Genomic DNA, 12,904 nt, shown 5'->3' on the forward strand with positions numbered 1-12,904 from the left:
AGTGTCCACAGTGGACCTGCTCCCCTGTGCCGTGGGGGGTGCGTCTGGACGGAGGCGGAGAAGCTGGCTCAGGTGGAGGAGAAGCCCTCCACCTTCTCCAGGGTCCAGAACTCAGATCTTCTCCCCCTTTGGAGCCCCATGCACGCGTTGCCACCCCGCTCACAGCCAGGATGGTGTTCCCGCCCTGGGACCTTCCCAGCTCCCTACCTCCCTGGGGCAAAGCCCTCTCCTCTTCTCTCTGCCCCATGGCGGGGTCTCAGGAGGTCTCTCTCCTGGCTCTACCAGCTGCCCCTGGGGGACAGGAGGATTCTTCCTTTGGCCTCTTGAGATGCAGAGGGCCTCCTTTTGGCTTGGGGGGTCTCTGCTGCGTGGCCCTCAGCCCCTCCGCAGGATCTGCACAGGCCTGGGGTGAGGGAGCCCTGAGCCCTCTCTCTCACCTGGCCCTGTCCCCCCCTCCCCGCCCTCCCCCGCCTGGCTGTGGTGTTCCTGAGCCTAGAGGCCCTTTGAGGACTCCTGGGGCAGGTCTGTCTCCCGCGCCACCTGTCTGTCTACAGAGGCCTTTGTCCTGGCTGTCAGAGGCTGCTGAGCAGCCACACACGCTGCTCAGACACCGAGACCCGCGCACAGCCAGACACACACGCAAACAGGATTCAACTCACAAATATCTGAGACCCAGACACAGGAACCCAGAGGCACACCCAGGCCAGGACCCCCGCCTCCGACCCTGAGCACATTACAAACACACAAACACACCACACGACGTGCGCACACAGATCGGAGGTGGTTGTCAGCGAGAAGAGCTTCCTCCAGAGCCCTTGACCGGCTGATGTCTGTTTCCATGATCTCCTCCAGGGCGCACACATGATGCAGACACACGCGGGAAGGGGCACAGGAAAGCCCCAGGCCCTCAGAAATGAGCATGGCCGATACGCCCATGCACCCACCCACGCCCAGGCCACCACGGGTGTACACACCCGTGAATGACATCAGCTTCCTGCGTGTGGGACGTGAACTTATCACCCGGGAGAGGGTGGCACAGGCCCCTCCGGCCACCCTCAGCCAAAGCTCACCCCCTTCCTTCTTTTCTGCCTCGTGTGAACCCAGCTTGGCTCAGAGACTGGGAAACTGCCTGGTGTTTTCCCCTTCGTGGACCCTCCTCCCCCCTCCTGCCCCTCCCACACATACACCTACACCTGCCAGGTTGCGGGAGGAGCCTCTCCCACCAGGCTCCCCCTTGGCTGCCCCTGGAGGTGCTGCTGCACAGGCCCCTCCCAAATCAGAACACTCTCAGCCCAGACTCCAGCAGCCCTGGGTTTCATTTCCTTTGCCACTTTTGCCAGGAGGCCTTGCCAAGTCTTTCTAGGGGCCAGCTGGTGTGAAGGGAGGGGAATCCTCCCAGCTCCCCTCTGCTTACCTCCTCTCCTGGCAGAACCTCTGCAGGCTGGGCCTCTGGCACCGCTGGGGAGCAGCTGCTGAGAGGTGCCTCTGTGGGCTCAGATGACCTCCAGGGCAGACTGGTGCTCGGTGTGGAGCGGGGGGGGGGGGGGGGGGGGGCGGGGGGGGCGGCTCTGAGCTTGGCCGTTCTCACGTGGGCACTCACCCTAGGCTGGCCAGAGCGCTGGTTCTGGGTCCAGGCCTGGCCCTGCCTCTCGCTGGCTGTGTGGCCCGTGCAAATCATCCCCCGTCTCTGGCAACCATCTCCAGCTCTGGGAGGCAGCTCCACCTGTTTAGGGAGAGTGAGGTGGGAGGTGGCAGCCTGTGCTAATGAGGAGAGGAAGTTTGGCTCAGTTGGGCAGTGTGGGCAGATTGGAAACTCTAGGCCCGCAGTAGGTCAAGCAGAGGTTGCCAGTCTGGGATTTAATGGGGTGGCCACCCTGGGGCCAGCAAGGGGGTACCGAGAGCGGGGGGCTGCTATAGTTTATCTGTGGGTATTTTTGTGCCCCCAAATGTGCTCTATTTTTAGGGCTGAAGACTAGTACTTGCCGACAGTGACTCAGAGAGGACGAAGGGAGAAGCAGGAAAGTGCTGGTGGGGAAATATCCCCAAACAGGGGAGTCCCACTGCGACACCAGCCTTCCCCCCTGGAAGGAAGGAGGCAAACCTCTGAAGCTCATGCTGTGTGCGGGCACAGTGGTGGGGACCTCATTTGCACACTGACTAAGCGACACTGAGCGTGTAGCGTGTCCCAGGGACACAGAGATTAGCTGGGTGTGGCATCTTTGGTTCCCACCATGGCCCAGGGTGGTTTTACTGTGGCCACATCTCAGATGAGGAGGAAAGGCTCAACGAGGTGAAGTACCCTGCCCACACTCTATTAGAAAACGCCTCTGCCAGCATGAGCCACCTTTCCTTGGGCCTCCTTTTCGAAGAAGAAGGCCTGAGTTCAAATTCAGGCGTTGCCACTGACTAGCTGCACAACGTGGGGCAAGTTACTACATCTCTCTGAGCCTCTGCTGCTTCTTTTTAAAAAATATATTTTTATTGATTTCAGAGAGGAAGGAAGGAAGAGGGAGAGAGAGAGACATCCATGATGAGAGAGAATCATGGTGGATTGGCTGCCTCCTGCACGTCCCCCACTGGGGATTGAGCCCACAACCTGGGCATGTGCCCTTGACTGGAATCGAACCTGGGACCCTTCAGTTCGCAGGTCGATGCTCTATCCACTAATCCACTCAGCCAAACCAGCTCAGGCAAGCCTCTGATTCTTTTTTTTTTTTTTTTAATATATTTTATTGATTTTTTCAGAGAGGAAGGGAGAGAGATAGTTAGAAACATCGATGATGAGCGAAACATCGATCAGCTGCCTCCTGCACATCTCCTACTGGGGATGTGCCCCCAACCCAGGTACATGCCCTTGACCGGAATCAAACCCGGGACCCTTCAGTCCGCAGGCCGACGCTCTATCCACTGAGCCAAACCGGTTTTGGCAAGCCTCTGATTCTTTATCTGTAAAGTGGGGGTCACCCACTTCATGCACCTGATGGGGTTGCTTCCAGGGTTAAGAAGACTGATGTAGGTAGGTACCCAGGGCCATGCCCACCTCCTCCTGGGCACTTGTGGACTTAGAGGTTATGGGCTGGGACTTGTCAGGAATCCAAGTCCGGTCTCTGCTGTGTGACTTTGGACAAGTCACTTGCTCTCTCTGTGCCTCATTTCCTTCTCCATAGAAAGGGGTGACAATACTCCCTGTCCACCTGGGAGTGCTGTTTGTGCAGATCAGACATGATGGCTGGGAGCTGCTGTGAAAAACAGAGCTGCACCCAGAGATATGAGAGCACAGAGGAAAAGCAAACACCAGGATAATGTGGAGAAAAAATATTTAAAAAACACCTTCAAATATTTTATTATAGCAAGAAAAGAAATAAGCCTTTTCTTCATTTTTTGGGGGGCAGTGGGCAGCTTTTCCATAATTTTACATTTACAGGGCAGTTGGCCCTGCTATCATCATGTGTGATGGGTAGTGTTCCCCCTGAGGAGTCAGCGTCTGGCACATAGTAGGTGGTCAGTAAATGGTAACAATGGCCCCAAGTGGAATGATAAGTTCCGCAGTGAAAGGAGCTAAGGTATTTCTGGGGCGTGACTGCTGCACCGTGGCGACCGGGACACTGGTTTTGCTTCAGTGGGAGGTATGTGCAGGGTTGAGCTGGGACAATTTACTTAGGACCTTGGATGCCAGGCTAAGGCGTTTGCATTTTCCTGGAAGCCAGTGGGGAAACCATTGGAGGGACTGGCTGAGCCTCCTGTGGCCGGGTCTTGGGTACTGAGCCAGGCGCACCAGCCAGGAATGGGGAAGCAGCCAGCACCGTTCTCTGCCCTGTCCCTGCTGGGTCCGTGTGGCTGTCTCCCTGGGCTTCATTTCCCCAAGAAAGCCTCCAGCATGTTCCATCCAGGGGCAGGCGAGAGGACCTGGCACCAAGCCGTCAGGGCAGGAGGGGGCTGTCGTCTGTGCTGGAAATCAGGAGACGCGTGTTCCTCCGCTGACCCCACCCCTCGCTGGGTGATCTTGGCTGTCACCCGCCTCTTGGAGCCTCCCTTCCATCTGTGCAATGGGTGTTTACAGTTTTCTGCCGTTGCCGTGTGACACTAATGAGACCGAGCTGGTGACCGTGTCAGAGGAGCTCAGGTGTGTCATGTCTCTGGGGAGCTACTGCTGTTTCTTATAATTACGCATTCCCCAGGCTCCTCTGAGGAAGTGGCGCTGCTGGGATGTGGGGGGACAGCAGGTGAGGACAGACTCCTTAGACACCAGAGCGGCCGTGACCTTCTCAAGGCCACAGGAGCCACCTGCCTGCCACAGCCAGGCTCTTGGAGGGGCCCAGCCTTCTGCTCTGCTCCTGAGTTCTTGGCCCTGAGCCTATTCGAGAAAGTCATCCCACCCCAGCTCAGAGGACAGCCCCCTCCAAGGCCCCAACCTCTGAGTTGGGGTCTTCGAGGTGGGATGGAGGTGGCCGGCCGAGGGTGACCTTGGGAACCCCTCTCTGCTTGCAAGCTCTGTCAGAACCGCGGGGGCAGCCCTGGTTCTTCCATTCTCATGAGTAGGGCGCGTCATTGACCTTTGAGGGGCTGCCAGGACAAGGCCCAGGCTGATGATGGGAACGGCTTTTCCTAACCTCAGAGGTCCCCCGAGAGGCCATCCACGCTGGCAGACTGCTGCAGGCCCTCGGGCCAGCCCGGGCAGCAGGCTGTGGATGCCACTGGATTGAAGGCTCTGAGGAGGTGGCTCCAGCCTTGCCCCATTCATCACCTGCCTCCACCTCACCTGAGACATGGGAGCTCTGCCAGGTGCAAAGGGGTCCCTTACAGTCCCTTCCCCAAGGCTTCCAGTCCCCAGGGGCAGGACTGGAAAGAGCCCTCACCTGTCCCAGTCACCAGGCAGACCCCCAGACCTCCTGGCTGGCTAGAGAGGGTGGCCCTCAGTGGTCCTCAGAGGGTCAAAGAAAGCTGGGGCCTGCTCCCCAACCCCGCCCTTGCTCCCACACGGCACTGTTGGTGTCTGCCAGGTAGAACTGGCTGCCTGCGGGTTCCCAGGAGGCTTCTGGCAGGGGAGAAACAGAAGGAGGGCTGGTGATGGAACGCAGGTGGGGGCATGAATTGAGTGCTTACAGTATGCTGGGCCCTATGCTAAGCACTTTTCACGGATCTATCTCATTTAATTCTCAGAGCAATCTTTATTAGCTGCCCAAGGTCACCCAGCTGGAATGTGGCTGGGGCTGAGATTGAATTAAGGCCTGTCTGACTCCACTGTCAATCACTTCGTGTACTGCATACAGAATTAGGTGGGGAGGGGAGTGCGCGATAGAGAAGAATGGGCTGTGCCCTAGGGAATCGGGCCGTTGCGGGCAGGGGCGGGTGCAGCTCCAACTCTGGGGCTGTCCCCACACTTTCAGGACCTGGCCCTAAACCTCCAGACTCTCCTCCCTCCCTTTCCCCTCCCTATGGCCTGTCCCTGGGGCTCAGAGGCCAGGACTGAGTGGGGGAAAGAGGATGAATGGGGAGATTTGTTGGCAGACGTTCCCAGGGACGAACAATCCCACAGACCCGGGCTTCTCCCGCCCCCCTGTCTGCACGAACTCCTAGCTGGGAACCCGAGAAATCCCCAGCATCAGAGCTGGAGAGGAGCCCGTGGAGATCAGCTGGTCCAACCCCCTCGTTTTACAGATAATAATTATCATGATTATGCTCGATGGTGGCAATTCACAAAGGGCTTTCACATCTGGGTTGCCTCTGCGCGCCAGAGCCCTTGGGGCTGGCAGAGCTCATCTGGTAGTTTTTATGCCCCTCCCACTTTGTGACCGAGGAAACCAAGGCTTAGCGGGCAGGAGCTGGGTCTCGGGCACACATCTGGTTTTGGTATTGAGTTCCAAACCCAGGTCTCTCTTCCCCCTGAGCTCATCCCACCATCTTGGGCCCCTGAGGCCCAGAGCCCACCAGGTGTGGCTCAGGACTACATCCCACATTAGGGGCGGGGCAGGGGGCTGGTCCTGAGAGGTCAGCATGGGCACAGGGCAGGTAGCAGGTGACGCTCTGGGATTCCCAGTGCTGTCCACCTTTCTCCTATTGTGAGAACACAGTCCCCTTCTCCATGACAAGAGTGATAGACTGAGGGGCAGAGCTGTTCTCTAGAGGCCTCCCCACCCACTGTGCCCACGGGGACCAGGCCTCCCCACCCACCAAGCCCATGGGGAGCAGGCTGCCCCAGAAAATCAGACCTAGAAGGCACCTTGGAGGGCCCTCATTATACAGAGAAGGGAACCGGGGCCAGCGGGGTAGGGACCTGCCCACGATGAGCCAGTGGCAGAGCTGGGCTTAGGACCCGGGTCTCCTGACTCAGCGCATGGCTGTGCCAGCATGTGCCCAGGAGCAGGAGTAAAGACAGTCCCTGTTTATAGTTGCCAGGGCTGAGCACATTACCCTGAGTCCTAAGAACAACCCTATGACACAAGTACTATTCTTACCATTACCACCCCTTTTACAGATGAAGAAACTGAGGCGTTGAGAGGTTATGAACGTGGCCCAAAGTCACAAACCAGGAAGTGACAGAGGCAAAGATTCAAACACATGTCCATCTGACTCTAACCCCATGCTGATGTCAGCCCATGCAAACCCATGCATATGTAGTATGACAGGAATAGAATTGATTTTATCTTTCTTTTTGTTCATGGCCAACCTAGGACATCATTCATTCATTGACTATGGAGTGCCAACTATGCTGAGGAGAGCAGGGAGCGGATCTGGGGTCAGAGGCTAAGAGCTAGTATATCTCCATTTTCCAGATGTGAGAACTGAGGCTTAGAGTCACACAGCTCAAGACCGAGCCAAACCCTGCTCTGTCTGGCCTCATGTCCGTTTGCCGCTTCCTTACGGGGTGGCTCACTCGGCCATGCTCTGTGCCCGGGCTCTGTGGTGATGCGTTTAGAGTCCTGGTTCCTGGTGGGCAGGGCTTCAGCCAGGCAGCAAGTATTCCGTGAGCACCTACCCTGTGCCTGGGGACGTGCGTCGTGGAGCTAAAGCGTGTGAAGATGAGATAGGGGCTCCTCTGGGAGGCATGCGGGGCCCCGTGCAACCACCCCACCCAAGCCGTGAGGTAGGGGAGGCTGCCAGGCCTCCAGTGGTGTCAGGGCAGGCAGTGGGAGCTGGTTGAAGGGCTTTCTTCTTGGCAGGCGTGTCCCCGAGAGGGACTCAGAGCGGAGTTAAGACCTCAGAGGTCTTCACAGCCACTTCTACTCTCACCCACCCTTGAGCAGCCACTCGCCCAGCAGGCCGTTTCCTGGTCTCAGCTGGGGATGGTCACAGCACCTAACTTACCGGTAGTCATGAGGCTGGAACCAACAGGTGGGCTGGGCACAGGGCCTGAGGATCTAGGGGCTTCTCTTACTGAGCCGGGTGCCTGTCTGGCGGGGGTGCGGGGGTGGGGGGAGAGGGCCTGAGGTCTGGAGGAGGCATCAGCACAGCTGGGTCTGCTTGTTCGCAGGCCTGTTTCCCCATCCGTCATGGTTGTCACATCACGGTTGCAGGATGTGCCTCACGGGCCTGTCGTTGGCATCACAGAGGTCCCAGGGCGCGTAGGTGCGGTTCGTGATCTGCACACGGAGCGAACGGATCCCGGGCGAGGGGGCGGCCGAACGTGGTGGGCGGCGGCGCATTGTGGCACTCAGGTGTGGCACTGTGTCCCCGGAGAGGCGCGGCAGTTCGCAGCGGGGAGAAGGGAGAGAGAGGGCAGGCTTTGGGGGCCGCCTCCGCACAAGGGGAGGAGTGAGAAGCATGGGGGGCGCGGGTGTCGAGCGCAAGACCGGGAAAACAGGGCACAGCCTCCTGGCGCTCCCCGGGCCCCCGCCTTCCTCGGGGGGAGACGCCTGGGGCGCTGTCCCTGGTCCTGGAGCCCGCCCGCCCCTTGCCCTGCAGTTCCTGTGATGGCCATTGGAGGTCGCCCGGGACCGCGGCGGACTCCCAGGCCCGTTTAGAACACGTTTTTTAAAGAGCATTCATTTTCCTGTAATGACCTACCTACACACCTAATTTCAAAACGTAAAAGATATCCTGCCCTAAGAGAGTAAAATCCCTCGCCCTGGCTGGTGTGGCTCAGTGATTAGAGCGTTGCCTCGCGGACCAAAGGGTTGCGGGGTTGATTCCCGGTCAAGGGCATGTATACCGTGGTTGCAGGTTCGATCCCTGCCCTAGTTGGGGTGCATGGAGAAGACAACCAATTGATGTGTCTCTCTCACATCGATGTTTCTCTCTCTTTCTCTCTCTTGCCCTCCCTTCCACTCTCTCTAAAAATCAATGGGAAAAAATATCCTCTGGTAAGGATTAACAACAACAGAAAGTAAAAGCCCTCTATTTCCATAGATACTCTAGCACGATCACACCCCAGGACCTAATAAAGTAACCAAGCATTTCACATAAGGCTAATATGCTAAATCCTTCCCACCTTCCAACTGGTCGCTATGATGCGCACTGACCACCAGGGGGCAGATGCTCAATGCAGGAGCTGCTGTTACAGGCACAGAGAAACGGCACTGCAGACCTGGCGCCCAGAAAGCAACACTCGGCTTCCCCTAAGTGGGACACAGGCCCTGCCATCACCCTGGAGCGACACCCCACCAAATCGCCACAGCCCAGCCCAGCCCTGAAACGGTCGCTGTGGGTGCTGGGTAATGACGTCACGTAGCAACTCCAGGCTTCCTCTCCCTAGCGACTAACCTCCTTGGAGTTTTATCAGCCCAGGAACACAGGTGGAAACATTTTACACTTTAACCAAATGTCTGGAGCATTTTCCGGTGCCTCATCTCATTTGATCCTCACAGAAGTCTTGGAGTAGGCAGATAAGAGAGTCGGCGGAATCCTATTTTCTTTTCTTTTTCTGGAGATTTAGAACGCTTGGAAACTTGACCCTACTGAAAAGAAGTAAGAAATGGTGGACTTTGAAAATGACTTCAGGTTTTCTCACTGAGCAGAATATAGTCAAACACTGCTGCAGTTAAACATTTTACCCTTTGTTCTCCAATCGCATGTGTCTGTTTCCATCTGTCATTGTCGATTATAGAGAAAGGGCAATATTAAAATATTTCTTCTAATTAATTTCCTTTCATTGTGCACAAATTTATGCACCAGGCCACTAGTGCACATATAAACCAATGAGGTTCTAGAATGGGATCAATGGGCTTTTCGCCCGCCTGAATACCTGGGGGGATATTTGATGCATGGCAAGTCTTCCTTGGGTAGAACCCTTCCCAGCTTAGCTTTCCTACTCTCCACCCACTGAATGATAGTGGGGATCCCCAGTAATTGCCAAGGACAAAAACCATCCTCATGTATTTTCTTAATGCCCTCTAGGGAGCAGTGACACCCCCATTGAGAATAACTGTCAAGGTGGGGGACCTTGGCTGGGTGAAAAGGGGCTCACAGAATCTTGGACTGGCTCAATGGGAGGGTGGCACCTTAAGGAATTGTCAGGGCATCCCATCCCCCATCTTACAGATGGACCAACAGAGGCCCAAAGTGGGAAGAGATTGTGCTAGAAAACACAATGAGTGATGAGCAGAGCAGGAGCCACAACCCAGGTCTCCTGCCCCCTGGTACAAGGCTCAGTAGGCCTAGTTGCACTGGGTAGAGCTTTGGGCATTAAGCAACCTCCCTTCCAGCTCAGCCTACCTGCTCCTGAAAATGGGTGGGGAGGGCGATGCTCTTAGCAGGGGTAGGAGAAGAAGGTGGCTGGACTCCAGCTACAATGTATGAGAAGGGCCTTGAATTCCCCTCTCATTGGGGTGCATAACCCTCAACCCCCAAAGAGCCTCTCTCCTACCTTTATTTCTTCCCAGTAGTTATCTGGGCACTGTGTGTGTGTATATGTGTATGTGTGTGCACAGTGTGTCTGTATATTGCGTGTGAGCCTAATGTGATCTAAGGGCGTGTAGGCCGGTGACTTCTGTGCATGAATCTGTTGTCATTGGTGTGTGTTCACATGTGTGTACAAACCCAGCCACAGTCAGGAGGTGAGCACACACTGGTTTTGGCACATATGGGTGTGAGCTTCATTTGACTTTTGCATGTGTATGTGCATGTGGGCTTGCAGTGTTGGGACTGATGTTCATGTGGGCATATCTGCATGAATTTGATCTGCTATGACCTCTATAGGCATGAGTTAGATGTCTCTGTGCACAGTACAAGGGCAGGTGCATGTATGTCGGTGAAGTTCCTGTGCAGGTGTGCACACAGATCCTCCCAGACTCGACGCCTTGTTTATCCTCTATCACCAGTGCCTGAACAGTATCAGGTGCACAATAGATGCTCACTGTGCATCTATTATTTGTTGAATGATTGAAGGCAGGAAGAAAGACATGCCCTTTTGTGTGTCTGTGTTTCCAAAAGCTCATTGCTCTCAGGGACCTTGCAGGCACATGGTCCCTTTGGTGACCAGAGTCACATCCTTAGGGGTGTTAGCCTGAGTGGAGGCATTTATACAGACCATTTTGTCCAGGCCAGATTGTCCTGGTCTCTGAATGGGGACACTGAGTAGGCAGGTGTCTCAGGAGCCCATTGAATAAAGTAGGAGTCTTAGAGCCAGGACAGGGGATGGCTGGGTTGTTAACCTCACCGGACAGTTGCTGGGGAAATGGTGTGAGCCAAGCTATACCCACTTCTCCTCCCTCCCCAGGGCCTGGGGTCCCCCCATCCAGACTCTTTCTCCAGGAGCTCAGGGTTTACAGCATGTGATTGGGTGGGTGTGGCTTGGCTACAAAGACCATGGCTAAGGGTAATGATACTTCGATAATGGATCGTGGACAATGGAATCCCCCAAAGGCAAATGCATGTTTCCATTATTTTGTCTCTAACCCAGCCAGGTGAGAGTGGGCGTTTATCAGATGAACAAACTGAGGTCTGGGGAGGAAAGCTGATTATTGTGGAGCCACACAGGAGGCGGCTGGCCAGGCAGCCCAGACAGATATCCTGAATGGGAATGGGAATGACTGGGGCAGGGGAGGTGCTGGGGACCTGGGCAAGATTTGACCCCAACAGTCCCACCTGGAGCCCAGGCCTGAGATCTTCCCAGGAATCTGTGCCTCACATTTCCCTGCTATGGGTTGGGAAGTGGAGTGGGACTCCCAGAGCTGAACCCAGGGTGAACTTGGAAAGAGAGCTCTGCAACACTCCATCCTGTACCCTCCCTCCTTCTGCACCGAGTCTGGCACCTGTTAGACTCAAGTGCAAGCCTAAGATGTCCAGAAGAGGAGGCGGCCTTCTGGAAGGAGGGCCTGGCCCCTGGAGGGCAGCCTGCCTCTGGTTTCTAGGTGAGAGGCTGGAGGGAAAGGAAGACGGAGCTCTATCCCATCCCAAAGGTGGCAATGACCTCCTGGGGCCAGTGGGGAAGCACGGCTCTGTGCTGACTGTTGGTCACAGTTGGAGGTCAGCTTTCAGGGGGCTATTAAATAATGCGTTTGAGATCACAGAGCTAGGAAGTGTCAGAGCCTTGTCCATTGCCTGTGTGTGTGTGTGTGTATGTGTGTGTGTGTGTGTCTGTCTGTCTGTCTGTCTTGTAGGTTGTTCCATATGTCCACACCTAGATCTGCCCCATTCCTTCCAACGGGGAAGGAATGGTATTGCATTCCTGGATGGTATTGCATGGTATAAATGGATCTTAATTTATTTGTCTGGCTCCCTCTGCATGGCCATTAGTTTGTTTTGGAATTCTTACTATAAATCTCTGCTAACTACAAAAATCGTGATTTCATATGGGTTCGCCCAATACAAAGGATGCTACAGCAAGTGCTTTCTTTAATAAGCACACGCTATTCAAATACTATTCCCAGTGCTTTAAAAGTATTCATTTAAAGTCAGTCCTTGGCAAAACCCTTTGAAGTAAGTACTGTTATTGTCATCATCAACCCCATTTTGCAGATGAAGAAACTGAGGCACAGAAAGATTTAAGTGATTTACCCAAAGTCACACAGCTGACAAGTGGGAGAGCTGGGATTTGAACAGGGCGAGGAGTAAATTTCACAAGCATGAGGACATAAACTTGTGCTTCTCTGTCCCTTGTCCTTGGCCATTTATCTTCAGGCCCACATGCCCTGAAGTAGAGGCTAAATTCTTGGAAGTGACCTTGCAGGTTAAGAAGGTGCTTTTCAATTATGCTGTTGCCTGAGGGACCAGGAGCTGGCCAGGGAGCATGGGGTGCTTTCCTGGCTAAAGGAACGTGACCTCTACCCCGCCCCACCCCCCACTCTTGCCAGTGAGGCAGCTGCAGCTGGTCAGAACCCAAGAGGCGGGAGCCCACACTGGGCTCTTTGTCTTCGGTGGGAACCTTGTGGCCCCCACGGCCCTTCTCAAGGGCCCACTGTCCCAACACCAGCAGGACCTCCCAGGGGCCGGGCCCGGCTGGGAAACTTGGCACATTGGAGGCCCCTTGGCCAGCCTGCCAAGTGGACATGCAGAGCCCACTTATGAATCATTCCTACTGAAAAGACAGACTCAAGACAGAGGGCCATGTCCTCGGGGGTGCAGCAGCCTGGGTGTGGCTGGAGTCCTGGGTCCCCGCCCTGGCACTGAGCACACCCCCATAGCCCAGGCCTACCTAGCTTCTGGTCCTCCCCTCCCTCCAGCTCTCTGCTCCCCTTCCCCACTGCCACCACTCAGGTAGGAGAGACTTCCTCCCTTCTCAGGCCAACCTCAGTGCCCCTCGGAGCCATAGTGGACTGCCCTGTCGAGGAGTGGGCACACCTCACTGCCCTGGGCTGGTCCCTCCACCCAGGAATCTCCCCTGCCAAGAGGGATCCAGACCCTCCTCTGAGAACCAAACCCAGCGGGTAGTTCTAAGGGCAAGGAAATCGCGCCTGCCCTGCTGGGAGTCTGAACTCTGCAAGGGGCTCTTGAGGGCTCCTCTGCCCACCAGCGTGGGTAGAGAGGA

Source organism: Myotis daubentonii, chromosome 3, assembly GCF_963259705.1.
Source record: "Myotis daubentonii chromosome 3, mMyoDau2.1, whole genome shotgun sequence".
NCBI lineage: Eukaryota > Metazoa > Chordata > Mammalia > Chiroptera > Vespertilionidae > Myotis > Myotis daubentonii.